This window comes from Euprymna scolopes, chromosome 21 (assembly GCF_053919585.1).
Source record: "Euprymna scolopes isolate OS-2025 chromosome 21, ASM5391958v1, whole genome shotgun sequence".
Taxonomy (NCBI): Eukaryota; Metazoa; Mollusca; class Cephalopoda; order Sepiida; family Sepiolidae; genus Euprymna; species Euprymna scolopes.
The window spans coordinates 65956405-65971301 of record NC_136502.1 but is presented as its reverse complement, the minus strand read 5'-3'; the positions used below and the strand labels follow the sequence as shown (position 1 = coordinate 65971301).

The window sequence follows — 14897 nt, the reverse complement described above, 5'->3', positions numbered from 1 at the left end:
TTCCAATTATAGTACTCAAAAAACTTCAACCAGAACTAGCATCCATACATAAAAAAACTGTTTAAACGTTGTCTTAAGGAGAATTGCTTTCCATCACCCTGGAAATCTCATCAGTTTGCCCTGTATTTAAGAATTCAGGTGATCGCTCATCTCCCTCTCAGTACAGGCTAATAAATCTCCTGTGCATCATGAGTAAGTTGCTGGAATCTGTGTTAAATAGAGAAGTAATCAACCATCTCAGCAAAAATAACCTTAGTGAGACATAATATAGTTTCCCTTCTGCTTGATCTACAGCAGATGTGCTTACAGTTATATCTCATAGGTTTAGCAAATCTCTTGACGGAGGCAACTTTTCTAGGGCAATTGCTCCTGACATATCAAAAACCTTTGATAGGGTATGGCATAAAGGTTTACTTCACAAGATCTCCAGCTATAGTATAGCTAGAAATGTCTTCTCAATTATCAAATAATTTCTCTTTGATAGGTTCATAAGAGTAGTAGTTGATGGGCAGAAATCAGAAGCTCACAGTATTAATGCTGGAGTCCCTCAGGGTTCCATCCTGGGCCCAATTCTCTTCCTGATTTACATTAATAATCTTCCAAATCACATCCTTACATCATTCATAGACATTTATACTGATTACACTACCATCTATGGTAGCACATTTAAGACAGTAAACGACCAAGTTCTCTCTGATTCTCTCTCCTCTGATCTTGAGCACGTGGTACAATGAGGAAAGGAGTGGTTTGTTACTTTTAATGCGTCTAAAACCAAGCTTATGTCTTTACATCATCAACGCTCTGATCCCCATCTGGCATCAGTTTAAATGAATGGCTCTCGTCTTGGGGAGGCCTCATGTTTTGACAAGCTTCTGGGATTGACCTTTACTCCTGATCTGAAATGGAATATGTACATCAAATCTGTTGCGAAAGCCGCTGGAAAAATGGTGGGATCCTTCTATCAATCCAGTAGATATCTCACTGCTGATGCAATTCTCTACCTATATAAGAGTCAACTTTGTCCAAGGATCGAGTACTGTTGTCACATCTGGGCAGGAGCTGCTAGAAAAGACTTATCCTTCCCTGTTAGAGTTCAAAATAGACTTTGTAGCCTCATAAGAGATGCCCTTTTTTCTTCCCTGCAACCTCTTTCTCACAGAAGAGATTTAGCAAGTTTGTCTTTGCTTTATCATTATTTTTATGGCAAGTGCTCGACTGAACTTCAATCTATGGCCCCCCCCCCTCGTCAAATTTTCACAAGAAACACTCGTCTACCTGAAAACACTATCAATAATTCCCCCCCACTGTTTATCTGTGTCTAAACCTAAACGTAGATTCCATGAACAAATCTTCTTTCTTAGAACTGCACACCTATGAAACTGTTTTCCGTTTTCCTGCTTTCCAGCTGACTATAATATGGTTGTCTTCAAGTCCAATGTAAACAAGTTCTTGATAAGCCGTTCACCTTAAGTTAACAAATTTACTGAATTTACATTACTGACAATTACTATATTGTCCGATTGACTACTGTACACTCTTTAACCCTTATCCTCGAGTGACCCCTGGGCCTTGATAAATGGTGATGCCTATGAAAAAAACAAAACAAATGTATGGTACTTATGCAGAATACTGATTACACTGAAATAATGACGTTATTATTTATTATTTAGAAACCTATTCTTAACGTGGGAGGATGGGCTTTTTTGTTAATTATTCTGAACTTTTACCTAACAATTTAATAAACAAAAGATACCGTAAAAATTGAATTTAACTTGAAATTCATGTCTAAAAAAGTATGCTTCGTACTCTGCATAACGACTAAATTTATATATTAAGGTACAAAGTTAAAATCTAGTGTTTCTTTTTTTGTTTTGTTTCTCCAGATTTTTTTTTGTTTTTTTTTTTTTTTGTTAATCTAGCGGGTTTTCAAAATCTCGGTTATGAAAAGTAAAAAATCTAGCGATTTTCTGGAGATTTTATGTCCTGAATCTAGCGGGTTTTGAAAATCTCAGTTGGCAACACTGGGTCCCACAGCTTGCTCAGCCAATGGTTCGCATACATAATTATTTTCCATGGATCCATGTGAGAATTCTATAGGAATGTCCCCTTGTAGTCACTGTCATAAAAAGTACAATGCCGCCTTTTTTTGGTTTTAGGAATGACGATTTGGCATTTGCAAACGCCATTCACCCGAACGACGATTTGGCATTTGCAACGCCATTCACCCGAACCTCCGTGCTCCCTAAAGGTTCAGTTTTTGTTACACTGTGTGCACATGACGGCAGTTGGTAGCACACCGTGTCTACGCAAAAACTCCAAGGAAATAGCTGAGTTTTCATAGAAGACCTGTATGGCCTTGAAATAATTGAAAGAACATCCATCCATCACAGACATTATTGAAGTAAAACAAAAGATTTTACACGTAAAATTGAAAGTAAAAGTTGATGAAATTCTGTGATGAAGTTAAAGAAATTAAAAGTTAATCAAAATGAAATTTTGATTTTGCGTGTATAATTGAAAGTAAAGTTGCGCGTAAAATAAAAAAAAAAAATGAATGAAAATAAAAAGTTAACTTTGTGAGAATGGAAATCAAGAATCCACAGTTTTGAGTAAAATTGAAGTTAAAGAAAATTAAAAGTTAATCAAAGTGAATTTCGTGAAATAAAAAGTTAATTTTGTGAGAAGGAAAATCAAGAATCCAAAGTTTTGGGTAAAAGTGAAGTTAAAGAAATCCAAATTTTTTCGAAAGTTAACCCAAGTAAAACATCCAAATTTGATTTTGCGCGTAAATGTTAATTTAAAAATTAATGCGCGTAACCGGAAGGGGGAGAGAAATGACTAATTGTTGTTTTTGTTTTATTTTGTTTATAAATAAAGGAGAAATCACAATCATTTAAAAGCATTTTATTCAAACCATCATTTTATTTGTTTACATAATTAAATTAAATTTAGTTTTAGATTTCGTTGGGGGGGGGGGACCAACAAATGTATTGGAATCGCGTGTGCAAGCAGCCGACTTACGCCATTACAGCTGATTTTACAAAGAAAATAATCCCTTACAAAAATGTTAATATCTCCGAAACTATTAATTTGCGACGGATACGGTTTTCAGATTCTTTTTCAGCACACCGAAATCTACAAGGAAAATATCGTTTTTTATTAGTTTGAGTTCACGCTTTTTCTAAAATAATACCGAAAAAAGTTTAAATTTTATGTTCGTTATAGAACGAAGTTCTCAAAAAAAAAAATCACTTAATTTCATCAAGTAGTTTTGGGGTTTTTTTTTTTTTTTACAGCGGAAAAACACGTTTTTATGAGAGCGCGTTGAGGCGGCCATCTTGGATTTTTAAAAAAATTGTTTGAATTTTAGAAATGACAAAGGGAAATAACTCCAGTTAAAGCGCTGACGCCCCTTCCCATCTTTAATACTAGCTTTTCTTCCTAAAAAATCGAACATTTTGCTCGGTATCATAACAAATTGTTTTTTCGCTCTAAAAAAAAAAAAAAAAAAAAAAAAAAAAAAAAAACTAATTGATGAAATACTTAATTTCATAAGTGAATTTTTTTTTTCAGAGAACTCCGTCCCATAACGGATACGTACAATTTAAACGTTTTTCGATATTTTCATTTTTAATGTCTTGACTAAACTGTACAAGTACCAAAAAAAAAAAAAAAAAAAAAAAGAATTTTTATTCGCTATGGGAACATTTATTTTTTTTTTTTATGTATATTTGATTTAATTATTTTTTGTTTGTAGACTTCACTGATAAATCCCCGAAAATATATTTCTATTTTTCCAAATTTTGGAAATTTATTTTAATTTATTTTTTATAATTAGTTTAATCCATGTAAGGAATTCTAAGAATAATAAACATTTATTGTTTATTATTCTTAGAATTCCTTACATGGATTAAACTAATTATAAAAAATAAATTACATCTGATAACGTTGAATTTTTTTTGATTGTATCAATTTTCAAGTAAGAACTTAAAATTCAGTCGTTTAGTGATAACAATTTTGGTTGTTATGGGACTTACCGTTATGCATTTTTTCGTCTGATTTGTTTTCTCTGAGAAAAGGAAACTGATAAAAATTCTTGGATATTAAATTAATGATTACTATGTAAAATTTTTCGTCTTCAAAAGAAAAATTATTTATGGAAGATCGAACACGTAAAAAATATTATCTTTCATTTACGTGTGTGTCCGCAGTATTTCCGTGGCTACTGAGAAAGAAGGCCCGGCAGTGTTGCCAACTGAGATTTTCAAACCCCGCTAGATTCGGGACATAAAATCTCCAGAAAATCGCTAGATTTTTTACTTTTCATAACCGAGATTTTGAAAACCCGCTAGATTAACAAAAAAAATCTCTAAAGAAAAAAAAAAAAAAAAAAAAAAAGGAACACTAGATTTTAACTTTGTACCTTATATATAAATTTAGTCGTTATGCAGAGTAATGAGCGTGCTTTTTTAGACATGAATTTCAAGTTAAATTCAATTTTTACGGTATCTTTTGTTTATTAAATTGTTAGGTAAAAGTTCAGACTAGTTAACAAAAAAAGCCCATCCTCCCACGTTAAGAATAGGTTTCTAAATAATAAATAATAACGTTTATTTCAGTACAATCAGTATGCTGCATAAGTACAATACATTTTTTTTCATAGGCATCACCATTTATCAAGGCCCAAGGACCACTCGAGGATACGGGTTAAAGAGTGTACAGTAGTAAATTGAACAATATAGTAATTGTCAGTAATGTAAATTCAGTAAATTTGTTAACTTAAGGTGAACGGCTCATCAAGAACTTGTTTACATTGGACTTAAAGACAACCATATTGTAGTCAGCTGGAAAGCAGAAAAACAGAAAACAGTTTCATAGGTGTGCAGTTCTAAGAAAGAAGATTTGTTCATGGAATCTACGTTTAGGTTTAGACACACATAAAGAGTGGGGGGAATTATTGATAGTGTTTTCAGGTAGACGAGTGTTTCTTGTGAAAATTTGACGAGGGGGGACATAGATTGAAGTTCAGTCGAGCACTTGCCATAAAAATAATGACAAACTTGCTAAATCTCTTCTGTGAGAAAGAGGTTGCAGGGAAGAAAAAAGGAAATCTCCAATGAGGCTACAAAGTCTATTTTGAATTCTATCAAGGCAAGACAAGTCCTTTCTAGCAGCTCCTACCCAGATGTGGCAACAGTACTCGATCCTTGGACAAAATTGGCTCTTATATAGATAGAGAATTGCATCAGTAGTGAGATATCTACTGGATCGATAGAAAGATCCCACCATTTTTCCAGCGGCCTTCGCAACAGATTTGATGTATGTATTCCATTCCAGATCAGGAGTAAAGGTCAAGCCCAGGAGCTTATCAAAACATGAGGCCTCCCCAAGACGAGACACATTCATTTCAATTGACGCCAGATGGGGATCAGAGCGTTGATGATGTAAAGATATAAGCTTGGTTTTAGACGCATTAAAAGTAACAAGCCACTCCTTTCCCCATTGTACCATGTGCTCAAGATCAGAGGAGAGAGAATCGGAGAGAACTTGGTTGTTTACAGTCTTAGATGTGCTACCATAGATGGTAGTGTCATCAGCATAAATGTCTACAAATGATGTAAGGATGTGATTTGGAAGATCATTAATGTAGATCAGGAAAAGAGTTGGGCCCAGGATGGATCCCTGAGGGACACCGGCATTAATACTGTGAGCTTTTGATTTTTGCCCATCAACTACTACTCTTATGAGAGAAATGATTTAATAATTGAGAAGACATTTCTAGCTATACCGTAGCTGGAGATCTTGTGAAGTAAATCTTTATGCCATACCCTATCAAAGGCTTTTGATATGTCAGGAGCAATTGCCCTAGAAAGGTTGCCTCTGTCAAGAGAATCGCTAATCCTATGAGATATAACTGTAAGCACATCTGCTGTAGATCAAGCAGAACAGAAACCATATTATGTGTCACTAAGAAGGTTATTTTTGCTGAGATGGTTGATTACTTCTCTATTTAACACAGATTCCAGTAACTTACTCATGATGCACAGGAGACTTATTGGCCTGTACTGAGAGGGAGATGAGCGATCACCTGAATTCTTAAATACAGGGCATACTGATGAGATTTCCAGGGTGATGGGAAGCAATTCTCCTTGAGACAACGTTTAAACAGTTTTGTAAGTATGGGAGCAAGTTCTAGGTGAAGCTTTTTTAACACTAGTTCTGGTTGAAGTTTTTTGAGTACTATAATTGGAATACCGACAGGGCTGGTTGCTTTACTGGAATCAAAGTTTTTGATTAGCTTGACAACATCACATAATGATATTTTTATATCACATAGCGTGTTTTCTGATACAGGAGGAAATATTGGGGGTTGGCAGCCATTGTCGCAATGGGTAGAATTAGCTGCAAAGTTCTTGGCAAAGAGTTTGGCTTTGTATGATGCTGACAAGATTACCTCAGGGCCATTTATGATGAGGATAGAGCACACGTTTCTGTTCAGGATTCTGTTTGCTATTTGCCAAAACTAGTGGGAACCAAGCCACTGCTCAGCTACTTTGGACTTGACAGACTGAGCATACAACTCTCTTGCATTCTTTATTACTTTCTTACAATGGTTGCTGGCAGTCCTGAAAGCATCTATTATGTTTGAAGCAATGGAAAAAGTGATTTCTGTGCGCAATGGCAGCAGCACATTCTGGAGAGAAACACCGCGTGCTGTTAGGTTTTTGCTGGAACTTTTTCGAGGATATGAAACGGTCAATACCTACAATTAACCATTCTATCAGGACTGATACTATAGAGGACACATCCTTTTTAACCATTGAACGCAGAGGTAGATCTGATATAAATGTACGGAAGCTATCCCAGTCTGGCATAGATTATCGATATACTGTACGATGGAGAGGTACGTCTGAAGACTTTTTACATTTTATTTTTATCTTAATTGATACGACAGAGTGGTCGGAAGATCAAAGTGGAGACAGAACGGAAACTCCCTAACACACACACACACACACACACACACACAATAAATTATAAGTTTCAAATTATATTCCTTGTTGAATGATAAATTGTAAATTCTAATTTACAGAGTTTAGATAAAAAAAAAATCAATTTTTAATTAGCTCCCAAAATGATTGTCAGATTTTATTAATTACTTTTTTCGCAGCAGTAACAGGATAAAATATTAATTATTGAAATATGTGCAGATATGAATTTGTCTGTTTTATTTATCATTTTGCGAATATTAATGTGTCTGACTTTTGCAAATAAATATTACTTTTTCACAAATATTAATGTGTTGCTATTTGGAGTTAAGGTTAGTGGGAGGTTTTGCTTGTGTAAGAATCAAATTATGAAATCACAATTTTTATAAAAAATTAAATTACAAATTTAAGATCATAATATCACCGAAGAAATTGTCGCAAAATACAATTCAAATAAATATTTGCATAATTATTACCTAATTACATGTCATGTCGAAATTAGTAAGAATTTCAAAAATGACAAAAAAAAAAAAGAAATGTTCAAATAGAAGATCTAAATGTTTTAGATCTTCTATTTGAGCATTTTTTTTTATTACTAAAACAAAAAAACAAACAAACAAACAAACAAACAAACAAACATCAGTCGGTATTGACTGCAATAAAAGAAACATAAAAATGCATTTTTTGACAAATTTTTTTTGTAATTGTAATGTTCTACTCGATCATTTTTTAGACGTGTTGATGTAAACATAACACTGAGTTATGTACCCTTAACCCGAGCTCTCCAGGAAGGAGAGAGAAAAAGGCACTGTCATGGCGGACCCAATAAAGGTACACATGTACGTCGCTTATCGAGGCTAACTACTGTGTCTTGTTGTCTTTCCCTTATGAGTGAAGTCCTTCCCTCTTAATTATACATGGTGTCAGGAGTCGGATAAAAACAAAAATAACGAAACAAAGGAAAAATACAACGACCCATCCTAAAAATAAAACATGAAAATACGTATGAACGATGAAGACGCACCCTCACCACGTGGTAAACTTTTTTCGTTTCTTTGTTTGTTTTGTTTTTAATATCCAGTCAGTATACATATTCAATACTTTTTGACATTCTAGTTAAACACAAATATGTCTAACCCAAACGAAGCTTCACCAAAACATGCCGAAATCGACCCAATTTCTTTCATGTTACAAATGCAACAACAACAACTCACCATGCAAGAACAGATGACGAACCTCATGGCATGCCTTCTGTCCACCGGGCAACACGCCCCCACCCCATTGTCGCGCCATTCACGGGTGAAGCCCGAGCGACCAGTAATAGAACCTGACTCGTCAGACAATAAATGGATCATTTTTAAGGATGCATGGCTTCGTTATAAGATGACACAACTTAACGACCCCACAGAAATCCGGAATGAGTTACGATCTGCATGCAATTCATCTGTCAATGAGATGTTATTCAATTTTATTGGTCTGGATGCCCTGCATAATGCTACAGAGGAGCAGCTGCTGGAATATATTAAATCCGTTGCCGTGAAAACCGTCCATCCCGAGGTATACCGTCAGCAGTTCTTTGTAATGAGACAAAGTGATGGGGAGACTATCACATCCTCTATTTCCTGGTTGAAATCACAAGCGACGCTCTGCGCTTTCAATTGTGGCAACCAGCAATGTACAATGTCATTTTCCGAAGACATGATCAAATCTCAAATCATTGCCGGATTACGGGACACCTCCCACCAGAGCAAAATTTTAGCAGAGATTACATCCCTGCCAACTCTAAATGACTTAACTAGACGTTTCTTGACTCTAGAATCTACCGCCAGAGCATCAAATCACTTCCGACCAGCAGATATCACACAAGTGGCCCAATTTAAATCTGCGTCATCAAGAAAGTTTCCACCACCAGACAAGACCAAAAATAATAATGGCAAATGCAAAGGTTGTGGACACAAGGCACACCCAAAAGGACGAAGACAATGCCCCGCTTGGGGCAAATCATGCCACAAATGTGGCAAAGAGAACCACTTCTCAACCACATGCCATGGCACAGCATCGTCAAATGCCATAATGGGAGACTACCCAAATGACAGCCAAGATGAAGATTCTTCGTTCATATCGACAATGACTGTACAACCTAAATGACTAGAGGAAGAAGAGGGGATCCCGTATGAGTCATGGACCAACAACAAGTTCACACCAAGCCGACCAGAGCCACCTCCATTTTTCAATGTTACTATCACATTAGATACAAAGGCCCACCAACATCTCGGACGATTCAGACATATAAATATGAAACACCAACCCGTCCAATTGCTCGCTTTGGCAGACACAGGAGCTCAGACAAGTACAGCTGGTGTGGACTTATTGAACAATCTGGGGTGCACTTCTGAACATCTGCTGCACACCAGACATCGGTTACGTGCCATTAATGATGACAACCTGCCCATTAAGGGGGCCTTAATTGCCACAATGTCACTCGGTAAGGCAACATGTTCGGAGGTGATATACATCAGCCCAAGGGTTAAGGGCCTGTATATATCACAAACGGCCCTGAAAAAACTCAAAATTATCAACGACGACTTTCCAGCACAAATTAATAGTCTGGTAGCTACAACGAAGATGGACCACAAACCAACTGACCGAATGTTAGCCCCATGCGGATGCCCACACAGATCACCATGCCCACCACTGCCAGACAAGCTCCCGTTTCCTGCCACACCGGAATATCGAGGAGAGATAGAGAGCTGGATCAAATGCTATTTTGCCAGCAGTGCATTTAATACATGTACCCACCAGAAATTGCAGACCATGACCGGAGAACCGCTTACTATCACATTCCTCGACAACCACCAACCTAAGGCTGTTCACAAACCAATCCCTGTCCCTCACCACTGGAAAGAAGCTGTCAAATCCCAGCTTGATGCAGACGTAGCACTGAACATCATTGAACCAGTGCCAGCAGGGACACCAACGACATGGTGTTCGAGAATGATTGATCACCGTGCCCAAAAAAGATGGCAGCCCACGTAACGGTCGACCTCCAAAATTTAAATGCAATGACAAGACGAGAAACACACCACACACCCTCCCCATTCAATCTTGTCAATACGATACCCCCAGGAAAAAAGAAAACTATTCTGGATGCCTGGAACAGATATCACAGTGTTCCTCTGGCTGTAAAGGCACGGGATGCCACCACTTTCATAAGAGAATGGGGCAGATACAGGTATTTGCGAGCCCCCCAAGGTTTCCAAGCGTCCAATGGTGGTTACACAAAGAGATTTGACACCATTACAGAAGGTTTCCCTCGTGTTGCTCGCTGTGTGGACGACTCTATCTTGTGGGATGATGATATGGCACTATCCTTTTGGCACACCGTTAGATACATCATACTATGTGCTGAAAATGGAATAGTATTTAACCCAGAAAAATTCCAATTCGCAAAAGACAATGTAGAGTTTGCTGGCTTCAACATCAGCTTAACAGGGTACAAACCATCTCAAAAATTACTTGAGGGCATCAGAAACTTCCCATCACCGACAAACATTACAGGAGTTAGATCTTTCTTTGGTTTGATTAACCAAGTTTCATATGCGTTTGCCCAAGCACCCATCATGTCACCCTTCAGAGAACTACTGAAACATAACAGCAGGTTTTACTGGGACGATACATTGGAACAACTCTTCCAGCAATCCAAGGAAACAATCCTAGAAAACATCCGGGATGGCGTTCGAACATTCGAAATAAATCGCCCAACATGTCTGACTACAGACTGGAGTCGAACAGGAATAGGATTTACCCTACTCCCAAAACATTGTGCATGCCCGTCCACAATGGACCACCATTGTGGGCCAGGACATTGGAAAGTTGTATATGCTGGCTCCCGATTCACTAGACCTGCTGAGAACCGGTATGCACCAATTGAAGGGGAAGCTTTAGCTATAAAGTTTGGATTGGAAAGCTGCAAAATGTTTGTTTTAGGCTGCCCCCACCTGATACTTGCTATTGATCACAAACCCCTTCTACCGATATTTAATGATCGTAGCTTGGACGAAATAAAAATCCCAGGATTTTAGATATCAGAGAGCAGACCCTGATGTACCAGTTCAGGGCCATATCAATACCAGGCGACGCCAATGGTGGAGCAAATGCCATGTCCCGTATCCCTACACATACCCCAAAGGTCGCAGCAGCGGAATTGGATAGCATGGAAGAAGCGTTGCAAGCTGGAATATATCCCGATACAACCAAGAAACATCTCCTATCAAGATGGTGCGCATACAGCAAGAAGCCGCGATGGATCACCAATACATGAACCTCGTGGAAACAATAGAACAAGGATTCCCTGAACATAAGGATCTTCTACAGCCAAATATTAAAGAGTTTTGGAATATGCGAAGCGACCTATACACAGTTCAGTCTCTAGTATTCAAGGAAGGCCGCATATTAATTCCAAAAAACCTACGTCGCGAACTCATCGACCAACTCTATGTTGGCCACCAGGGGGTCAACAGTATGAGAAGCAACGCCAGACAATGTTTTTTTTGGCCTGGTATGGGAGCACAATTGCAGGAAAAGTGCAATCAGTGCAAGCGCTGTAACGAAATTGCCCCATCAAACCATAAAGAACCTGCAATGGAGCCTGTCCACCCAGAATACCCTTTCCAGTCGACAGTAACAGATATTTTCAACATGGCGGGACGGAAATATATGATATATGCTGACAGATATTCAGGTTGGACAGAGGTATCTTCAATGCAACAAGACGCCAGGATCTCCACAGTATGCAACATCTTACGCAGGTATTTTGTGAATTATGGTGTGCCGGAGGAAATTGCTTGTGACGGTGGACCCCCATACAACTCTGATGAGTGGAGGACATTTCTCAAAACATGGGGCATATCCCTCCGAGTCTCGTCGGCATATTATCCACAAAGCAATGGCAGAGCTGAGGCAGCTGTCAAGCATATGAAGAGGATATTAACAACAAATGTTAGCCCCAATGGTTCACTGGATATGGATGAAGTGGCAAAAGCACTGCTACTCCATCGCAACACACCACCACCTGACATAGGTGCGTCACCATCAGAACTTCTATTCACTCGTCCCCTGAATGACCACTTACCAAACCCCACAAAATTTCACCGTGAATGGTTGGAACTCGCCGACATGCGTGAGAGGGCCATTAACCAACGTTTCCTCAACAACATGAAACACACTGAGAACAGGCAACAACTCAACCCACTAAGAATTGGGGAACATGTGTCAATTCAAAACCAACATGGACACAAACCACTGCGCTGGGATAACACCGGCACGATTGTTGAAACTCTCCTCCACAGACAATACCATGTATTAGTTGATGGCAGCAGAAGAACCACACTCTGAAACCGCCGTTACCTTCGCAAAATAAGCACGGATAGCCGCAACCTGGCTCATGATGACACCCTACCAGATGACCTACCAAACAGAATCAGGATCCATTCCCCACAGTCACCTACAAACTCAAACCCAGTACGCCCAGACAGCCAACAACACCCTCAAATACAAATAACACCAACCCCACCTTCGACACCAGGTACTCAAATAAAGAATGAACCCCTGAAAATGACAGATACAGGGCAGAATGAAAGATCTGAAGCTAGGTCTAGACCTATCCGTAACAGACGATTACCGTCTAGATTTAAGGACTTTCAGCTTGGATGATAATAATAATAATAGTGGTAATAATAATAATGATAATAATAAAAAAAAAAAAGACTTTAAAAAAAATAAATAAATAAATAAATAAAAATAACATGTAAACATAACACTGAGTTATGTACCCTTAACCTGAGCTCTCCAGGAAGAAGAGAGAAAAGGAGACTGTCATGGCGGGCCCAATAAAGGTACACATACGTCGCTTATCGAGGCTAACTACTGTGTCTTGTTGTCTTTCCCTTATGAGTGAAGTCCTTACAGTTGAATTTATTTTTATTAATTTCGACAGGCAATTAGACAATAGTGATCTTTTTACTTAAAATGCATTTTTGTATCCAATTATAATGCACAAGGATCACATCCACAAACCGCCAGAAAACAAATTAACATTTGAAAAATAAACAGTTTTAAGAAATTGCAAAAATCAGACAACAAAATAATAAATCGATTAATTCGCTGTATCATGACTGAAAAAAGAGACAAAAATAGTTGGTAATATTGGTCAGTAAACCGTTTCAACATACCTACACTTAATTAATGTTATTTAAATTATTTGTCACATTATTATTTATATTTAAGAATTCAAATGTTAAAAAACAATGTAATTCATGAACGATTTATTTTAATCATTTTTCTTTTTTTTACAAATGATTAGCACAAGTTACAGCATTAATAAATTACTTTTTACCATTAAAATTTAAGATATTCTGATAAGTTGTCAGAATGATTTACAGTTTCAACAAGACTAAAACATGTCCATATAGGTAGAAGAGTAACTTATCTTGCCTTTAATAACATTTATTTATTATGTTTGTTTTTTAACAACTTTTTCGAATCTATGTGTATAGTAAAACAAGCCCAATTTACTTTTAAAATCCTATTTTAAAAAAATAATTTTGCTAAAAATAAAGAATAAAAAATGCTAGTTAAAAAATGATATAAGCCTGAATTAACTATCTTGGCGATAAAAAATGAAACAAACAGGGCCACAAGACCGCAAGTTAGGGATCCTATTTCCAGATTTTTATCATTGACTCTTCCAGTTTAATTTGTATTTTCTCTTATCTATTTTGAAGTGTTCACTTTCACACCTACTTGGCAAAATTTACAGTTGAATATTAAAACACTGAACTTGTTTTAGACTTTTTTAGACGTTTTGACTTGGCCGCTGTTAGCTGTGTATATCTTATAAACTAATAAATGTTTGTTTACGGTTTTTTTGTTTTTTTTTTCGGTTTCAATTTTTTCAAAACGAAATCTCCAGATTTTAGAGGAAAAAACCGCTAGCCGCTAGATCCAAAATTTACCCGCTAGATTCCAAACGAACTCTCCAGATCTAGCGGGAAACCCGCTAAATTGGCAACCCTTAGATGCACGTGATAGCATAACGTCACTTCCTGATTAAGTTTTGTAGGTATAGGCAGCTTCCGGTATTCAACTACGTCGTCTGCTAACAGGTATAAAAAAAAACTATGGTTATCACTTTGTTACCGATTGTCCATATATGTTCTAAAGAGAAAGAAGAATTCTCCATTCGGATAATCATCGTCACCGTTATGCTGTAAAAAAGGAAAGTGGAATATTCCAAATAAATCTTGCTTGTATTAAAAAAAAATTGGTGTCGCTTTTGAAGCAAAGCTAATAAAAACGATTTGTCTTTCTTGGCCTTTTGGCTAAGATCAAAATGTAGTATCTGTTCTTCAGCTTCTACATTTCAATTTTTCCTCTCTCAGTAGAAGAGAAATCCTTTACGACTAAGACAATTTTTTCTCCACGTTAAAAAACGACCTTGGTGTCTAAATCTGTCCCGTGGGGAGGCATTGTGAATAGGTACAAAGTTTTAATATTAAAAAAGTAACTGGAAAAAGTTATTTCTGATTTAATTACAAAAATGCCCTGGAAATGTCACTTCTGTTTAATTATAAAATGCCCTGGAAAATTTTCATTCTGATTATTTTTTTTACTTGCCTCCCCACAAGGGCTGAATTGGACATGAGGTCGCTTAAAAATTTAGGGGGAAACCAGCTCCCCAAAAGGGGCACTCTGGTCAATAACAAAAATAAAAATTGTATCAGTAATGAAGGATTTCTCCAAAACCAAAAAAGGAGGGATTTAAGTCACTGGAATGCTGAAACTGATACTACACTCAGAAATTCATGTTGAAGCAATGGTTGCCTAATCTCTAACCGTGTTAATGTTTTTATG

General features: G+C 37.2%; 1 long non-coding RNA gene and 1 pseudogene across 1 annotated transcript in view; one reads left to right on the top strand and one right to left on the bottom strand.

Annotated features, from left to right (window-relative positions):
* LOC145242430 (uncharacterized) overlaps positions 1–4256 on the bottom strand; it is a 90363-nt gene extending 86107 nt beyond the window's left edge. The window contains exon 1 of the long non-coding RNA XR_013862731.1: positions 4038–4256. This is a non-coding gene — a long non-coding RNA (uncharacterized LOC145242430). The remainder of the gene's footprint in view (positions 1–4037) is intronic.
* Positions 4257–14344: 10088 nt separating this feature from the next.
* On the top strand, positions 14345–14492 carry LOC145243218 (U2 spliceosomal RNA; annotated as a pseudogene).
* Positions 14493–14897: the final 405 nt, after the last annotated feature.